The sequence below is a fragment of the Callospermophilus lateralis genome, chromosome 9, assembly GCF_048772815.1.
Source record: "Callospermophilus lateralis isolate mCalLat2 chromosome 9, mCalLat2.hap1, whole genome shotgun sequence".
NCBI lineage: Eukaryota > Metazoa > Chordata > Mammalia > Rodentia > Sciuridae > Callospermophilus > Callospermophilus lateralis.
This window is the reverse complement of record NC_135313.1, coordinates 52121486-52141351: the sequence shown is the minus strand read 5'-3', so window position 1 is coordinate 52141351 and position 19866 is coordinate 52121486. Positions and strand designations below refer to the sequence as shown.

The 19866-nt window shown below is 42.7% G+C and overlaps 1 protein-coding gene across 4 annotated transcripts in view; it reads right to left on the bottom strand.

The window, feature by feature from the left end:
* Window positions 1–19320, bottom strand: part of Znf385b (zinc finger protein 385B) — a 358632-nt gene extending 339312 nt beyond the window's left edge. For all 4 annotated transcript variants that reach the window (XM_076865705.2, XM_076865706.2, XM_076865707.2 and 1 more), the window contains exon 1: window positions 19103–19320. The gene's annotated coding sequence lies outside the window, so the exon portion shown is untranslated. The remainder of the gene's footprint in view (window positions 1–19102) is intronic.
* Between the last annotated feature and the right edge of the window lie 546 nt (window positions 19321–19866).

Below are 19866 nucleotides of genomic sequence, written 5' to 3'. Positions count from 1 at the left end.
GCTGGGAAATGTGCTCAGCTTTGCATTTTTAAAAGAAAGTGGATGAACTGGAAGTCTCTCCAGACTTTGGTGTTGAGGGGCTTGAATCATGTGCTGTAGGATTCTTCACAAGGGTTAGAAACATGAAGCTTCAAATCCTTCCATGGCACTGAGCTACTCCAAGGAGCAGACCAGTGGATCCACTAACCTCAGGAAATCAGCCTCTCTGTGTTCTTTCATGTCACCCTACTTACTTTCCTAAAAGTATTTTCTGCTGCTCCTTCCCAGGGCATAATTCCCTCCAGGGCTTCCCTAAACACTATGGCCTGTCTCTCTTTCAGTGTGGGAAACTTCTGCACTCCCCCAAGGCAAGGGGAGAGTACAGAGGGCTGGGCCCCCTGCTGGGAAAGGGTATAGTGTAAAAACACAACCCTATCATAGCAAAGCACCCTTCCACCTGCCTGTGTGTCTCAGTAAACCACAACTTCTTTCTCCATACTTTTCTTGAATAAGTTGATTCATTTTGTTTTGTTTTGTTTTGTTTCTATTTATTTTTTAGTTTTTGGCAGACACAACATCTTTGTTTTTTTGTATGTGGTGCTGAGGATCGAACCCGGGCCGCACACATGCCAGGCGAGCGCACCACCGCTTGAGCTACACCCCCAGCCCAAGTTGATTCATTTTGTAGTCAGAAAATTAAAACTAGTGTTAAAAAAACCCATTTGGGACATACATCTATGTCAAAGTGCTATTATGCAAGCTAAATACCGTTGGAGTTACATATAGCACAGATATCTATCTATAGTGCGGATATCTATCTATAAATAGATGTAGATACAGATCTCCCATATGGATACCTATCAGGAAGGAGCACCTTGTCCAGTAACTGCCTTTCCCTTTTCTAAACCTTCAGCATGGTTCATTCAGTGACAGAGAAAAATACTGCTATTTCCTCAGGAGGGTCACCATTCATTGTCTTCATTTGTGCATATGTCTGTATCCTTTCGGTTCAATGCCACAGCCCATCAGATCACCTCCTCCTCTGTCCCGTTTGGCAGCCAGTCTCAAGACTGCTGCTGGTTCTCCATCTGTCAAACTCAATCTACCATCCACAGAGAGGCAGGGCGAACTGAGTCAAGAACAATGAGGGCAGGCTGGCTTCATCGGGGCTGTAATTCACTTTGAAAGGAGAAGAAGTCCTAACATCATGGAAAATTCCCTAGCAGGGACTCACTTCCTACCTTCCTGGCAAGACTCTGGCTAGAGCTGAGCCTCCTGTCCCAGAAGGTAACAGCCCCACACTGTGAATGGCTTTTGCAATATCTGTCCAGTTACAAGGACTCCTCTTAACCCCCAGCAAGAGGGGAGTGAGGTAGCCGTCATTTGGAAAAGTTCTTCACAATGATGTTACAATAGATTGGTCCAGAGATAATACCTGACCCCAGCTGACCAATGGATGGAAGGGAATAATGCCTGCAGAACCTTCTTGAAAATGGACACCAACTGAAACTGCTTCCTCCCTTGGCTGGTTATGTGACCTCAAGAAGAATTTAACCTCCCTGGATGTATTTCTTCATCTTGAAAAAACATGACTTGGATTAGATGATTTCCAAATTTCCTTTCTGCTCTTACATTATGATTTTCACATCAAAGATGGGTTCCAGCATCAGAGGTACTATAATCTAATTATCTTGGCATCAGTTTTACCATCTATAAAATGGGGATGATGACCGTGCCTAACATACTATTAAGTAATATAACCCACATTATGTGTTCAAAACATCACACCACACAGTCAAGTATACCTTGGCCTCGGGCTGCTACTTGTTGTTACTTCTATATCGACCAGATTTGGAATTAAAGAAAAAAGAAAGAAAAGGAAGGAAACTAGGGGTGCACATATCATAACTTTTTGGCCAAAAGAATGATTTGAATAAGATCACGCCATTAGGCTCATCAGTAGTGTAAACAGGTGGAGGGAAAGAGGGCAATCAATGTGACTCCATAGGCACGTTAAAACCTAAAGCAGGTTTAACTGTGGCCCGAGAAAAGAAGGCAATACTACTTATCTCAAGCTCTGTCACTCTCAGAACTGAGATAAAAATCTAATACAAAGGGTTCTCCAATAAACAGCAGTAGATAAAATCCTAAAGCTCTCATCAGTGATACTGTCTTCAAGTTATTACACTTGAAGAACCACGTTCAAGCCTTATTTATGCCATTATTTCTGTTACCTTGTCTTGGTGACATCCATATATCTGGGATATTCTTTCCTTCTTAGGTCAGGAGCACAGTGCTCATACCCAAACTCCATACAAGAATGGTCACCTCAAGCTCAATAGACTATTTCAATCCAGAAACTACCTTGAGACCCCTAAGATGTTCAGAAGCAAAAACTAGGATGTGAGTTATAAAATATGTTTCTCTCTATATGGTACCCTGACAGCAAATTATTGACACAAATTTACTTAAATATGAAACCTGCTCCCAGTTCAATTATTTGGTGAGTCATGTGATCTGACTAGATACAGCACAATAAGTTGAAGCAGGGTGAGTGAATATAAGACAGGTAATACAAATAACAGGGATGCACAGTGTGGGGTAATATGATACCAGCCTCAAGAGATGAAAAATTTCAACAGTTGATGGGCTGAGGTTAGTGAAGGCAGTTTGACTCGGGTACTCAGAATAAAGATGTTATTCTACTTGTAAATCTGAGAGCAAGTGCCACTAAAATTGATGGGGACAGGAATCAATGATAAAGCCATCATCCAAGGGACAAGTCACATCTGCCTCTCATATAAAAGAACCCTACGGATCACAAATATCATGTTTTCAAGGCACATTTGTAAAGACTGCAGCTCTTGCTCCATTTCCTGGGCTTGTATATGCAAAGAAAGCAATAAGTGCACAAATGATGCCTTCAGATGGCCACACTGGAAAGTGACAAGAGTTTCACTATTCATAGGATCCTAGAACTAACAAATCATCCATTGTCCTGTATTTTCAACACAACCTCAGGTGACCTAGAATTAAAAATATGTTTAAGGTGATCCTGGATATTTCAGGGCAAAATCAGTGACTACTGTCTCGATTCTATTCTACTATCTTGATGTTATCAAGAATTATACCATGTGACTGGCAGGACTTTTCCAAAGGACTTTTGCAAGATGATGAAAGATAAAGAGAACCTGTCAAAGATTTTTCTCTTAGACTACATTCTCTCCCATAACATCCTTGCCAATGGTAATAATCAAACACATACCTTAAAAGTGACCAAGGAACCATGGCCTTCTAAGGAGCTATTGACTGGCTGACTATAAAAATGGCAATTAGGCATTTTTAGGTCCCAAACTTGGTGACATAAAAGAAGTCACTATTCAGTGACCTAATGTTTACATTTCAAAACCAAATTCTTGGAAAACATCTAGAATGGCTGTTTTCAGAATCTGGTACTGACAGGCAACAGACTTAGCATCTAAAGTCATTTCAGACACAGAGGTATAAAATTTAATTTAAATTGTTCCAGTCACTCAGATGTCTGGTTAGGTTATGTTGCTTTCTTCCCCTGTTACTTTTGCATATTTTCAAACGAGAACTTGCTAATATAAAGTGGTGCTACTCGAAGGGAGTTTGCCAAGGAGCTAAATTACAAAGCCATTAAACAAGACAAGCTCTCCATAACCCTGCTTATCTACTGTGTGGTTCCAAATAACCTCTCCACCTGTGCAGTGGGTCAAAGGAGACTCTGTTTTATTTTATGTATAAAGTTCAGGAAGCTGACTTTGGGCATCTCAGGTAGATTTTCCCTTTCCAGACTGGCCTCTCAGTTGACCCAGAGGACCTGATCCTGTGCCAAAAAAAAAAAAAGAGAGAGAGAGAGAGAGAGAGAGAGAGAGAGAGAGAGAGAGAAGAAAAGCCTTTGGTGGAGCTAAGAGGTTCCACTAAATTACTGTACTTCTCAGACTTTAATATACAGATGAGACACCTGGAGTTTAAAGTGGAGATTCTGCTTCAGTAGGTCTGAGGAGGGGCCTGAGAGTCTGCATTTCTAACACGTTTCCAAGAGATGCTGGTGCTGCTGGTCCACAGAACCATCGTGAGCAGCTGGAAGCCCAGGCTCCTCAGCAAGACACCAGCTCTGCTCTGCCACCTCTGAGCTGTACCACTTTAGACATATTATGTCACGCTCTCAGTGCTTCTTTTCCTCCTCTACATACTGAGGAAAGAAACAAGGCTCTTACTGAATTCTTGGAATTAAAGAGGATGTGAAAGAATAAAAGCAGGTAAGAGCACTCTGAAAAAGTTGACTAGGGTAGTCAGTTAACAGTCTTTAAAATTACTGAAGGACACAAAGACAGCTTTTCCCTTAAAAACCAACAAACTGGCACTGCTGCCACCACTGCCTTAAGTCCCACTTAGTGTCCATACTTACATTCTCCATGGATCTGCTGCTCAGGTGCCTCTGGCCCTCTGGCCAGACCACAGCTGAGAACCTGGCTTTCCGCACAGTTATTTCTGAAAGCCTCTGGACTAGACCTTGCAGAATGGCATGATCCTCTTGACAACTCATCTTCCAAAGCCCCAGATTCCTTTAGCTTATTCTCAAGGCAATGAGCTACAAATTGAAAGTGTAGGGAGGAAGAGAGAGCAAAATCCCATGTGCACATAGTTTACAAAGTGAAGGCCTGTAGACATACATTGCCTAGTATCAGAACAGTTAATTAAGGTTGGAAATGAAACTAGAACCAGGCATTTAATCCCCAATTTAGGGTGAATGCCTCCACTCTACCTTGGAGGAAATTTTCATCAATCCTTCTTTTTTTCTAAGCTCCTTGCAAGCTTCTATAGTCACTCCTGGTTTTATGGCAGTAGATAGTGGGGGTACCATATTGGACCAAAGTAGTGTTAACCCAGAGAAGATGGAGAGAAGCCACAGGAGCAAGGAGGAAGCATTCCTCATGGATGAAGAGGAAGGGACTGGAAGAAAGAAGCAGTAGCTTTGATTGTATGTCCCTCCTCCCATGTTCCCTCAGAGGAGATCAGGAAAGAATAGCTGAAGTACCCACCAGGCCTATATTCATACTCCTGAGATGGTGTTATTTTTTGCAATCCATTTAAAACTGGGTATCTTTAAAAAAATAAAAGTATACTGCAACAAACAGGCCACCCTCTAACTAGAATACATGTCTGCCATATGATCATGAACAGCTTGGATCCAGGGTCCACAAAGTCACACAGCTCTAGAAGGAAGCCTGTGAGCCGTGCATGCCAAGAAGTGAGATGTGGACCAAAGAGGAGGCATAGCACGTGACAGGAGCCAGGCTGGATGCAGACTGATGGGCTGTGAAAACGTGGTCATAGGAACCAAGCAAAGAATGAATTATGGAGCTCTGTGGAGAGAAATGGGCTCAGGGCAGATTTATTATGCTCCATTTCCACTGTGCTAGCAGGCTGCACAGTCTCAGAGGCACAGATTTACTCAGGACTGAAATTTTACATCTAGGGACGCTGTCTCAAATAATCTAATTTGGTGAGATGAGAAAATCATATCTCGTAAAACTCTCATCTCTTTCCAAAAGCCCATATAAAAGTTTACAGGCTGCTGGGGTGTCTAGCCATAGCACGAGCTTCCATTATAGGTGGAGACAATGAACTTAAAGATGAAATTATTTTAATAAGAAATGCTACTACTTGGCATGTGGAGTTTATTCTTTATAATTCAAACTTCATAAATTTTTATAGAGTATCTATCTATCTGCTGTCAGGCTCAGGAGCTGCTGCGTCACCAGCACTCTGTCAAAGCTTCTTTAAATAAAGGAATCTTGATCTGGGTGTGATACGTCATGTGATATTAAGATATATGACCTTGCACTCACTTCCAGCATCTCCTCAGTAACATTTATGTTTGTCTCTATGCAAATGTTAAAGTAAATATCTCCCCACCCACAGTGCAATGGGTTTCCCTTTCAGCTAGTGTACACGTAGGAATAGAATGCCTTAGGAGAAGGCAAGACCTTGACTGCCCTCTGTTCATTCTAGACGGAGGAGAAATGATGCTCAAGAACACAGTGATACCCACGCCAAGGAAACTCCTTCAGGACTTGTGTGTAGGTGCCTTTTAGGGGTTGAAGAAAAGAAAAGGAAAGAGAGAGGGAACTGTTTCTAAATAATAGCAGCTACCATTTTCCAAGGGCTCATTATGTTTCTGGCATGGGATAAATACTGCATATACATTACTTCATTTGCATTCCTGTGAGATATATAATATACCCATTCTGTAAGAAAGGAATCTTCTGCTTAGGAATGTTTTAAGTTGTCCAAGGCCATACAGCAGGGACTCCATCTGAATGTGTCAGATTACAAAGCACATAGTCTTCCCAGTGCCATCCCAAACAGAATTGTGAAGCATAACAATGCTTCTCTTATCAGCACCAGTCTGGCTATTTGCTTGTCTAAAAAATAATACATAGGGGGAAAGGATTTCAGGAACCTTTGAAGGGAAAAGGAATTATGAATCACAGAATTTAACATTGAATGAGCTCCTGAAATTTTTCTTAAAAAAAAAAAAAAAACACAAAACAATGAGTTGGTCACAAGAGCACTTTTAGGTCCCACAGCTAGTTTACAGAAAGAAGAGTTAACTAGCTCATCCTACAACCAGGCAGTTGATTGGGGAGTCTTGGGAGCTACATAGGAGGTAGCTTTCCCTTCCTTACTGTTGGAGAGTAACTTGGTCTCATCCTCCTCACTGTCTTTTCCTCTTCCCCTGAAACAGAGTAGATGGTTAGTTAGTTAGAAGTAGGACTGGGGAGGTAGGGTCAAGAAGAGAAAGAATATTGTGGTATATTTTTCTTTTTACTTCCTTACCTTGAGAGTTAAAGTCATACTCGGAAGCTCTTCTGGGGGAAGGGTGAGATGGGAGGCGTAATCAAACATTCAGTCTACAAACATGAGCATTCACTATTTGCCAGACTCTTGTATAGTCATGAAGCAAATAAATGAGTCAAGGAGTCTCTCTAGGTATTTGCAGTCCAGTGAGAAGAGTCAATGCACACAGATCATGACAATCTTACAGAAAAGCATTAAAAGAGAAAAAGAAAAAGTGATGTGAAAACCTTTCTAAGGAGTTTAGCTCAGGTGTGGCAAGGCTGTAGCACAACTTGTGAGAAGTCACTGGAGCTGACCACAGAGGTTGGCCCTTGTGTGAAGAGAGGGAAACAGTGGCAGAATTCTGGTTAAGAAAGGACATGCTGGTATTTTGGCCAATTGGCTATTAAATGAGAAAATGCTCAATAAGTGCAGTGTATATAAAAGCTGGACAAATAATAAAAATGTGGGAATAAAAAGGTAAAGTAATTGATCTTAAAGTCCAAGAACACCTCTTTCCCTACCTTTTTTCTTATATACACTCCTCTCCTGCCTATAGTCATTCTTCAAATTATGTTGTCAATAATGTCAAGGGGACAGATTGTAGTGACCAGTTCCACCGAGGTTCCTCTCAATGCAGGAATTCCTTCAGTGTTGCGTTGGTGGCTCATCAGCCATTGCAGACTTCTGGCTACAGCTAGCAGGAAACTCCACAGCAGCCATACTCCTATTAGACAGTTTAAATCATTAGAAAGTTCTTTCTCATATTGAGTTAAAATCTGCCACTCTCTATCCCACCCACAGAATCTGGTCCTGCCTGCTGGAACTTCAGAAATTCAATCTACTTCCTTGTCCACATGTCACCCCTTCGACGTTGCAGAGAATAGGCATGTTGTTTTGAAGCCTTCTTGTCTGTCACAGATGGTGAGATGCCTTGTCCTCTTGCTAATGGAGGTCAGGAAGCAGCAGCCATAGGCTGAGGGAGATTCACTAAGATTCTGCTTTGTGTCTTTTGACATGCTGGGCTGCTTAGGTGGTGCCGCAGTCCGGGGTGGGGGGGGGTGTGTGTGTGACGAACAACTTGTGTACGTTGATACAGCAGGAATGGGAGCCGTTTATTGTAGGAAAGGAGCGGTATTTATACATTCCACACAGATTATCTAATTAACATAAACTGGATGCAGCAGTCAACCAATCAGGAATCTCCACACTTAATGGCTTGCTGGCATTACTTCACAAACCACTCCCTCTGGCATTTTGCCAGGCGCCATCTTGACTTGTTTACAGACCCTAACATTTCTCTGGCAAAATGCCAGGCGCCATCCTGACTTGTTTACAGACTAACAAGGTGGCTTCCACCAGTGCTAAAATCCTGACCCTGTTGCACACTTTGTCATGGTCATCAAGCTCAAGAGAGACAAAATGGGCTAGTTGCAAAGGTCCTTGAAGTATGACATTCCTAACTAGTAACAGGCTCTACAGACTATTAAAAATCCATTCTTTTCAGGGTCGCCTCAAAGTAGCAGCATAATCAACCCCATGGAGCAGTTTCAGAGGTTGCCCTTAACATTTTTTTCCCTTAATGTTAGGAAATAAATTTGTCTTGTCATCAGTAACTTCTCTCTTGAGATCTGTATAGCCCAATCCTCCTATCTCCTGTCTGCCTCATCCCCACACACATTTAATTTAATAGGTATATCATTTCCTGAATCAGCATATCTTTTTTGCCAAATACCCACTTTGGCCAATCCCTGCTCCCTTCCGTTACCACTGAGCCTCTCTTACAGTTGAGGAAGGAGGGTGACATCTGTGTGGTCTGAGGCAGGGCTTAAACATGACCCTACATTGAGGCGATGCTACACTGTCAACCTCTATGTCACCTGCCCCTCAATGCACACCATGAGGTTTCATGGGTAACCAAGTGTTAGTTGCAAAACACTATTGTTAGTTTGTAAAATAATCAATGATCACAGACTGGGGTTGTGGCTCAGCAGTAGAGAGCTCAACTAGCACGTGCAAGGCCCTGGGTTCCATCCTCAGCACCACATAAAAACAAATTAAAAAAAATAAAGGTATTGTGTCCAACTACAACTAAAAAATAAATATTAAAAAAATAATAATGATCAGTTAGAACTCTTTATGACACAAAGCTTAATAATTCTTAAGGCCAACGTTTGTTCACTCCTTTAGGTAGCAACATTAAAAATTTTAGAATCTGTATTTAAAATGGATCTAAATACACACCCCAAATACATAGAAGAATTGATACATATCCTGAGTAAACACATTTTTTTGCTATCATTCTTGATAATTTCAGAAACATGATTGCAACATCCAAATATTTCTAAAGATCAGACTAGCCTTTACCCACTCCAACCAAGAGCACGTTATACTCTTTTCCAGTGAATTCAGGAGGAAGACACAGATCCGAGAACCTGTGAAAATCTCGACAAATTTAAACCTCACTTATGTAAGCCAAGCTCAGTGAGGAAATAAAGACTTTAAGGATCCCAAAGGGCTATAGGGGTCTCTGCCATGAGAACAGCCATCTGAATGCACACCATCACGTCTATACATCTGTCACAGTCATCTCAGGCTCTGTTCTGCAGCTGCATAAGACAAATACCAGAAGAGGATGGGAGAGAAGGAAGCCTGCTATTTCCCACCATAAAACCACAAGGACAGGACAAATAGCTGTACCCAGAGTACAGCTATTGGATGTTGCAATCATGTTTCTGAATTATCAAGAATGATAGCAAAAGCCTGGATCCATGAGAAGGAAGAGACGCTGCACACATTCAGCGGCCATGATGGTCTCAGCCCCAGCCATATGGTCACTGTGTCAATGCAGTTACCCAAACCACTGCCGCTCTCTGAAGGTGTGCGTCATGAAGGCAAAGACAAAATTCCAATAAGCACTGGTCAGCGAACTCCTTCTGGGCATAAGTATCAGCTGGGGAGACAGGAAAAACTTCTGGCTGCAAGACATCATCTCGTGCAACCTCCTTTTAGATTTTTGCAGAGTTAGGCTTGGGCCTCAGACTACCTATATCACAAGTGAGTTCACATGGACACTGAGGCAGGTAGGCCAGTGGTCAATGCCCCCACAGGGGACTAAAGCCTGTGAAGAAGGCCAGTCAGTAGTCAATCAGAGAGTGTAGTCTGACTCTCCAGGATTCACACATGACAGGGTCCATGTGGGGTGCTCTCAGAGCACCTAAAGGAAGGAATGGCATGTAGGACAGGGGAACTGAGCTTCACATACTTTACAGGACTTTTGCTAAGAACCACAATTAATTCTGATATAATTATTCCTATGTGAGAACCAGGGCTAATCTCCAACTATGTTGGGGTCCTACCTCAAACCCAGTGAGTCCGGACTTTTGTTAGAGTTTGTATCCTAAATGTCCCCAAAGGTCCAAATGCCCCCACACTGTCCCCAGCCTGTGGCACTACTGGAGGGTGGCCAAAGAGGAGGACCTAGTGGGAAGAAATTAGGTCACTGAAGGGGTGACCTTGAAGGAGACACTGGGAGCCAGGCCATTCCTCTGTCTTTCCTGCCACCAGGAGGTGAGCAGCTTCACTCCACTGCATGCTCCTTGCCAAAGACATCCAAACTGTGAAGCCAGCCAACCATGGACTGAGACCTCTGAAGCCATGAGCCAAAATAAATCTTTCCTCCATTTAAGTTGGTTAGTTCGGGTATTATGTCACCAGGATAACAAGTTGACAAATGCAACCTTCAAGGGTCAATTTGGGAAACCCGCATTTTGAGCAAGGCCTCAAGGATTCTTTCACATGCTAACATCCAAGAATGACCATACTAAGGATGCTTTTAGGACAAGTCTGGTGGCCATAAGCACAGAACAGAGGAAGCAGGCTACACAAAGATTTTACCTTCCACATTCTGAGTATGGAATATTTCATTCCTTTGCAAGTGAGATTGACCATTAAGAATCACATATGTAATAATGAAGCATATACGGACTTAAACTCCAATAACCCTTCAGGCAGTTCACCAACTATATCTTTCTCTTGCCAACTATTTTGCTTGCTAAATTCTGACTTGAAAAATATAATTCAGATGTTAAAGTAAATGCATGTAAACTTAGGAGGATCCCAATTACTATCCAACTACATTTCAGGTTCCCAAGAAGAAACTGGGTTTGACTGAATCTGCCCTCGTCACGCAGATTCTGGTCCAAAGAGCTGTCTCCATACCTGAATCACTCTTCCTTATCTGAGCAACTTCCAAACATTCCAGGTTTCCACCTGGCTAACAAGTTCAACAAGCACGTTCATGCACAAGCTATGTGGTCAGCCACTTGATCCTTCCAAAAAGTCCCAGAATCCATTTTTTTTGCCAGTCAAAATCCGCCTGTGTTTCCCATGGTTACACAATTTCCAGAGTCCCTGCAGTGTTTACAATTCTACATCTCTGCTCCCAATCTCATTGCATTGTTCTTCAGAAGTAAACAAGGAAAAGTAGAGGAGGAAACAAAGAATATGTAACTGAAAAATACCAACTAAGTTTCAAACTGAAACATCAGAGTGGCAAAATTTCCCTGGCCAAGAAATCAGTGTACCGGTGAGGCGTTTGGTATTAATAAACCATATGATGTACAATAATGGCTACCTCTATGACTACTATAGGTGCCAACAACATTCCTAAGTATATTTGTGTGTATTATCTCATTTTATCTGACAACAATCCCATCAAAGGGTCTTTCATGGTCTCTTAGACTTAGGAAACTATGGCACAGAGAGGAAGTCTCATAACTTGGTCACACAGCTAATAAACAGAAGAGCTGAAAGCTGCATGCTCCAAGTGTAATGCTAGATTATGAACTCAACCTTTAGTTTATAGTATCTTCATTAGTGCAAAACATGCAGCATGTTTTACCATCAGCATTTTCAGGTATTTAAGAACATGTACAACGACCAACTGATTTAAATAAAAATATTTCAAGTATGCAAAATCAAAATGCCTGGTTTTATACACAAGTATGATTATTTGTATGCAAACAATGGCATTTAATGTTTGAATTCTTACTCTAAGCATCTGATTTTTCACAGCATATAAGGTAATCTCTCTCTCCCTAAGCCTGTGAGGAGACGTTTTCCCACCTCCAAAGTATCAAATCTAAAGACATCATAGGATCCACACATTTTCTCTATGAAATTTAAATGCTAGTGTCAATACCAGTAGATGTTTTCTACAATTACTTGTAAAGTTTAATTTCCGTATGCTCAAATTTTTAAACATTCTGAATTTTGTGGGTCTCATTTTTCTAATTTATCAGTGAGGATTTTGCACAAAGGTCACTTTAAACTCTAAAGGCAAAATGATTTAATGATCGGGTTTGACTGAGTGGCAGTCATTTCCATATTTCAATCTATTATTTCACAGAAATAGCAAGGTAGGAAGCTGAAGAGAATTAGAATCTGTACTATTTGGAAACCAGTATGAGCTGGCCAAGAGTTTAGGCTCTGGACTATAAAAACCTTAGTAGGTTGGCCATTTCAGCTAACACACATGAAAAACCACAACTGTCTGTAGAATTTCACACAATTTTAACACTCGTATATTGAAGCAAAGATTTAGAAGAATTAGCTCATTATCTCTCACAACTGGCTTTAGTGTAGCCCAATGGTACTTTTGAACGTTTCATCCTATCTTCTCAATCATGTTATTAAAAAGTACACATCACAGTGTCAAGAGTAAACATGAAGCTGTTAGTGAAGATTTAACTGAAAAATATGTTCTTCCTGATCTAAAAGTAAATAATGCAGAATTGAACACTTTTCTCTAAGAGAAAAAGGTGGAAAGCAGTACTCATGTGTAGTTCTTTTCATGCAAAGCAAGAAAAGGGGTTGTCATACTGACAACTCCTGATAATCATGATTGGGTACCTTTGCCAGGCCCACTGATATTATAGAATACCCCTTTTATTTATTTCCAGATGCATTCAGGGGGCGGGGGGGGGGGGGAAAGGGAGGAGGGATATGGGACCTCAGTTAATATTGATTATATCCATTTATCAAGTCTTTGTTTTGCTGATATAATGATAATATAATAGCATAATGGCTATTCAGACTCTCAGCCAAAAAGAAAAGAAAAAGTTGATCAGCTTTAGCCTGCTTAGGATAGAGTGTGTGTGTGTGTGTGTGTGTGTGTGTGTGTTATTTTTAAATTCCATTTCCCATTATAAACTCAGAAATGTAAATGCTTTACACATTCATATTTATTACCAAAATAAAATGCTCTCTTAGGCCCATGAATTTCAATGTTTTTTATTTGTTGATGATAGAACTGTCTTTATTAAAGGGCTAAGTCATTTTTCATAAAGTAGGTATGAAATTCTGGTCATTTTTTGTATCAGTTTTATAAGTATTTTGATCCATCTCTGCTGTTTATGAGACTGTTGAGTTGGTGTGGCACCAAATGAATCAAAAACAAAAGGCCAATTGCTTTTTATTAGTATATATGCCTTCTGTATTTTTTTATTGACTTCTGAGAAATGTGCTCATAATTTTTTTTTTCCAAATTGATTCCACTGTGCTGAATTTCTTGAAACTAATCAGGAGGTGAGGACATTATTAACCAGGCTAGGGCAGGTAACCCTTAAGCAATTCAGAGAGTTTCAGTTGGGATTATCCCAAAACACAACTACTACCTTTACTGGAATAACTGCAATGGGTACAGCCCTCCACTGCTGGCTCCACAGACAACATCTCAGGGATTTTTCATCACAGTGAAGTCAACCCATTTCACAGAGGAAGAAACCAAGGTCCAAAGAATTTAAATAACATCCCTGATCTCTCAGAGCTGATAAGTAAAAAAAAAAAAAAAAAAAACAGGTTAGAATCGCAGTACTGCTGTGTCTCAGGTACCACATAGCATGGCCTCCTCAGAAACTGTACTTCTCCACCCACACTGGAAATGGAAATCACTTGGGGAAATTTACAAAATATTGATCAAGTGGGCTTGGTGGTGCAGCTTAGCAGCACAGTGCTTGCCTAGTAGCATATGCACGGCTGTGGATTCAATCTCCAGCACAGCAAAAAAAAGAAGAAGAAGAAGAAAAGATAAGTTAAACTATGGCTTAGAAATAAGCTAAAATCATCAGTATATTTTAAAGCTCCTAAGGTGATTTTAAGCATGAATCCAGGGGTGAGAACAACTTAATTAGAGGACACCGAGGAATAAAAAAATATGAATATTTCTCTGATTAGTGCTAGAACAAGGAAAGTTCAAGTTGTTTATCTGGAAGAGGAACGTGCAGCAAGAACACCAGACGGAGGCCAACAGCAACCCCAGCACAATCACAGGAGCTGTGGTGTCTCCACCCAGCCTGCTCCTCCTGCCCCACGTGAACATCCACATGGCTTCTTGTGCTGAAGCAGACCCAGGAAGCTGTTCACCCACACCCTCCATCTAAAAGCGATGGAGGAGCCCAGAAAAGAAACAGCTTCACGGCGTCTCACACTGGCAGGAAAGGCAGGACGAGAGCTTGTGTCTCCTACACCCTATTTTGGGGTTCACTGAAAAAAAAAAATTGGAAGCTGTAGGAAAACAGGTGGGGCAGGGAGTTCGCCAAGACACCTGAAGAAAATGTCAAGAGCCAGAGAGCAAAGACAAGAAAAACATCAAAGCAGAGGGAGAAAGGAGAACAGCCATAATCTGCAATAAGGGGAAGATGAGAAGGAATGTCTAACAAAGCAATGTGACTGGCCAGAGAAAAATACAATAGGGAGAATGAGCAACTGCAATAAAGCAGCAGTAAAATAACAGGGAGATGCATGGAAATAGCCAAGCTTCCATTCAGCCTTGGGAGGCACATCCAGGCCTAGAGTACTTTCAAAATAGAAAGTAAGACTGAAGAATCTTACCCATAGGAAGAGTGCCAGGCCAAGAGGCTGGGGCTGCCAGTAACCCCCAAGCCTGGGAAGTATCATCTACTGCCTTGTTGCTCAAAGCATGCTTCAGGATCAGCTATTTCAACATTACCTAGGAGCTTGTTAGAAATGCACAACCCTGGGCTGGGGATGTGGCTCAAGTGGTAGCGCACTTGCCTGGCATGCGTGCGACCTCAGCACCACATACAAACAAAGATGTTGTGTCCGCCAAAAACTAAAAAAAAAAGAGAGAGAGATTAAAAAAAAATTCTCTCTCTCTCACCTCTCTCTTTAAGGAAAAAAAAAAAAAAAAGCACAACCCTGGGTTTCTTCCCAGGCCTGCTTAACCAGAATCCCTATTTTAATAAGATTTCCTAATGATTTATATGCACATTGAAGTTTGAGAAGCACTGATTCTACTGTGAGATCAAATTGAAATGTTAAAAAAAGAGAGAGAGAGAGTGAGAGAGAGTAGATTTTACACAAGGGACTAGAGAACTAGTTACAATTCACTCCAACTAATTAAATTTTTTGTTGAAGTCCTATGATGGGCCAGTCCATGAGCTGGGTATTTCAGGAAATGAAGGTCTGAGGTTAGGCCAGGTTAGTGCACTGCCCTTAAAGAAAGATGCAGAAAGCACATGAATGTATATGAGGAAGACTTTGACCTTTGTTTCAACAAGAGATCCAGCAGAATTTGTGGAGCAAAAAGCTGGCATTAAAGGGAGATGAGGAAAAGGAAAATACCTTACAATTGCCCTGATTGACAGGTGGAGGTGGTTATAGGGAAGTGAAAGGGCCTGCTGCAGGCCCAGGGAAGACAGAGCTCAGAGACCTGCTGTATGAGCAGGGAGCACTGCTCTCAGCATAGGGAAGCATCAGACTGTTCCAAGGAGGCTCATGAGGGTGTAGATGCCTCAGAACTATGAAGGGGAGGCAGCAAAGGAGGGGCTTCATTTTATCAGTGGATTCCAACATCAATAAATAAAATTTGCCATATATCACTGAGCAAATACACAGGTTGTTTTAAAAATTATCCTCCCCAGCTGTGCGTGGCAAGCAGCAGGCATGCAAGGACTCATGGAGGATATGTATAAATGAATGAAGGAGTCAATCAATGAGATCAAAGTAAAAATTATGGAGTTGTTTTGGGGCTGGAGTTCAGAAGGTCTTAACTGTTAGAGGATCATTTGGTAGGAAAATGGGGAAAATTTATTAGCCAGTTTGCTTCTGCTTTAATAAGCTAATTCTGCAAAACCAGCTGTGACATACTTTGAAACAGAAGAGACTAGAGATGGGAAACTAGTCAGGAAATCATCATCGTAGATCTAAAAAGAGGTAAGACTAAACAAATCCCTCACTGTGGGGATAGAAAGGTGAAGTGGCCATCAAGAGGCATTGAGGACATGGAGCAGGTGGAATTTGTTTGTGGATTATAGATGGAAAGCAAAGGTATTAGGAAGATCCTGGGTGACTGAGAAAACTGACAGAGTCATCCCTGTTCATCTGGGAGAAAGCCATTAAAAGGAGTTTAGATAAAACATTGTGAAAGCTGATGTTAGATTTGAAGCATCTGAGAATAATATAAAGCTAACTCTTCAGTGGTTCAAAATGTTAAAAGTGAAATTTAGGAGGGAAAGACAGCTAGGGTGTTACTTTAGGAAGAAATAATCCCACACTAATAAAAGAACACCAATGAGTAAAAATTCCCTTAAAAAGGGCAAAAAGGAGATAATCTATAAAACAAAGAAAATCATAAGAAATCCCTAGAGTTAAAATAATAATAATAATAATAATAATAATAATAATAATAATAATAATAAAGAAATAGTAAAGGAGTGAGACCCATAGGGAACAGAGACAGCAATGGGGAAAGTAGCAAAATAGAAATGATGACATTATGTGGAGGGGGCTTATCATTGAAAGAAGAAAGAAGAAGAAGAAACCAAAAGACAGTGGGAAAGTGGGGCAGACACACACACACTGTTCATCAGACCTTTGAAGATTCAGGATCTCATAGGAACAGTAGAAAGCCTGTTTTGCGCTTTATTTCACAAATGAAGCAGTCATTCCTGTGAGAAGTTAGAGCTAACTGCTTGTGCTTTTTATTACAATTTTTTCCTGTTCAAAGTCAGGTAATGTCATCTCTGAGACTGGTAAGAAAAAACTCAAAGGGCAAGGCATGGACGGAGAGGGAGGAGCGTTCCAGAGATTGAGGATCCTTGTGTTTTTTCAAGGTTCCCAACTACACATAGCATTACTCTGTGGAGACATGCCACCTCTCAGAGCTGTTCTGATTGTTTTTTGTTTATTTGTTTGTTTGCTTGCTTGTTTTCTCTCAGAGCCAGGACACCTGCCTGAGAAAAAGAACGCTGAAAACACCTGATATACTTTGATAGATTATCATATAATGGTTGCAGCTTATAAAGTTATCCTCCAACTGTTGACAGGTCTCACTAATCGGCCATGTTTGGGTGACAAGATCTAATCACAGTTCCTTCTTTGGTTTAACTGAAGAGGAAAGCCTCCACTGGCTTTCTGCCTCAGTTCAGGAAGGAAGCGTTAATTCATCATTTCCTTTTAGCCTTGTGAATCTGTATATTGTTAAAATCCTGTAAAGTGTCACCATTATTTTTCTTAATATAGAAGATATTTAGTGGTTATTAAACTTCCTTAAAAAAGATCACTACTTATGTAATGCAAAACAATATAATGCAAATGAACTACATAAGGAAGTTCGCTGCAATATACTGATATCACTAGGATGTTTCCAGAGAGGACAGCAATTTTTTCTGTTAGGAGACTTCACCTTTCCAAAAGCCTTTTACTACAAATGCGTCAAAAGAGGTCAAGGAGATCTACTAGAATAGCTATTTGATTTGTGGTTTTCACTTTTTGAAATGGGTGAGAGTGTGAATTATAAATCCACAAATACTTGATTTATGGGACTATAGAATTTGAAAATCAATGCTTTGACCAAATACACAGTTTCCCAACGTTGAACATCTCAAGTAGCAAAACTTGTAATATTTTGCATTCTAAAGGCATTTATCTATTATTATAGGGAAGAGGCAGCACATACTTTATGTACATATGGCATCAAAGTAAGATCAAAAGACTGAAAACTGATAAAAATCTAACCCTGAAACATTTCAGGGAGCTCTTTCAAGCCCAAATATTTAATTTTATCCGAGATGTGGTTTACTGGATTTATGAAAACCTTTCATTTGATAAATACATTTCCCACAGCTTTGTGAATTACATGGAAGCTGCCAGTTTTCAGGCTAGAGGCTCTACCCCGTGACACAAATGTTATATTCTTTCTCTTTGGGGCATCTTTTGCTACATCTTGACAAAGTTTGAATTCTCCTTGGTATGATGCTCCTCAGAAAAGCAAAGCCAACGAGAACTGCAAATTTCATCTCTATGTGAAAATGAAGTGAATGAAGAAGGATGTTTCCCAAGCCAGGAACTTCTAAGAACATTCCAAAACTGCCTCTATTTGTGTTCCTGGGGCAAACGTGTTGGGGGGGGGGGGGTTACTTGACAATTTATTTTCCTTTCAGGACCCACAAAACTTGTTATCCAGGTTCACCATAAAAACGGTCTTCCAGAGCTTGAGGAAGCAGCGGAGAAGCATCTTCCTGCCAGCTCTCCCTTCTCCCCACAGGCCCCCGCACATAGCAGTGGTGAAGCAGATGGTCCTCCTCCTCCCCTTCTCGTCCCTTCCGCAGTCCCACAGAGTCCTCCCACCCTGCGCTGACACCTTCACCAGCACTTCATAGACAAGGCTGCCCTTCATGCCTCCCAACAAGTGCAAACTTTGGGCGCCTTCCTCGTCCCCATCTCACCTTAGTTCAGCTGCACAACTCTCCTGGGACCCCACGCTTCAACTGTTATCCTCCTCCCACACCTCGGTACCCAAACTACCCCTTTCCCTCTAATGAAAAGAAAGACGTCAAACCCCAAAGTTCTCAGTGGCAGAGGCGCTGCGGCTAACCACAGCGGGGCACTCTGCTTGTCCTCTCCCCGTCTCCATCCTCCCTTTCCGTCCTTGAGAATCGGAGCCTATCCTGGGGGCTCTTCTGCTCCTCTGGCTTCCCAACCTTCTGTTTAACTACAGGGACTCCCACGAGACTGGCCTCTGCAGCCCGGGGAGCAGCCCCCTGGGCTCCCTCCTCTACAAGTGGGACTGCGGGACAAAGTGCAAACTCTATCGGGAGGTGGGCTTGCAACCATTCCCTTGGCGGCGCGCCCAGATGCCCACTCTCTAGGCGGAGGCGGGCGGGGGAAGTACAGGAAGGCGGCGCCGGCTCCCAGGGCACCGGGCTGGGCTGGGGCGTCCGGAGCTTACCTCGGCGCGCCGGCCGCGGGCGCGTAGGGCAGTGGCTCCTCCAGCCGGGAAGCTGTTGCTCGCGCTCCGGCGGTTGCGGCGGTCCCGCCAGGGCTGCACTGAGGCTTCGCGCAGACGCTCTCCCGCGATCTGCTGCAGCCCCGGACGGTGGCTACCGCGACAGCGGCGGCGGTGGCGCCGGCGACAGCTGGGCGCAGCGCGGCCCCGGAACTGTCCAACTCTTTCGGGCGTGGGGCTCAGACGCCCGGCCGCGGCCCCGGCGCTGAGCGCCTGCGCGCCCGGCCTCGCCCAGGTGAGCCGCGTGTGCCCCGAGCCCGCCGGGCGCGCCCTGCCCGCACCAGCAGCCCGCCGGGCTCCCTCGTCTGGCCGAGGACCCCCGGGTTTAGACGCTCCAACGCCACTCCCGCGCGCCGATGGTGGTGACGGTTGACCAAGGAGAGACTTGCAAGGCACACACACTAAAGCGATGAGGCGGGACTGTTCGGGGCTGGTTGACACTGCAGAGCCTCCCGCAGCAGCGCTGCCTTAAATCCCGCCTTGCCAGGCGCGCGCGCACAGCTAGGGAGAGCAGGCGCCGGCGACCAGGGGTCCCACCCGGGGCGCAGCTTCGGGGCTCAGGTCCTTGAAGAAAGGCTGGGCGATGACAGAGGTCCCCAAACCGGGATGCCAAGCCGCGCAGAAGGGCGGATGTTTCATGTATTAGGAAAACCAGAGTGAAACTCTCTTCTTGGAGATGGGCAGACCAACTATTTGTTTTTCCTCTT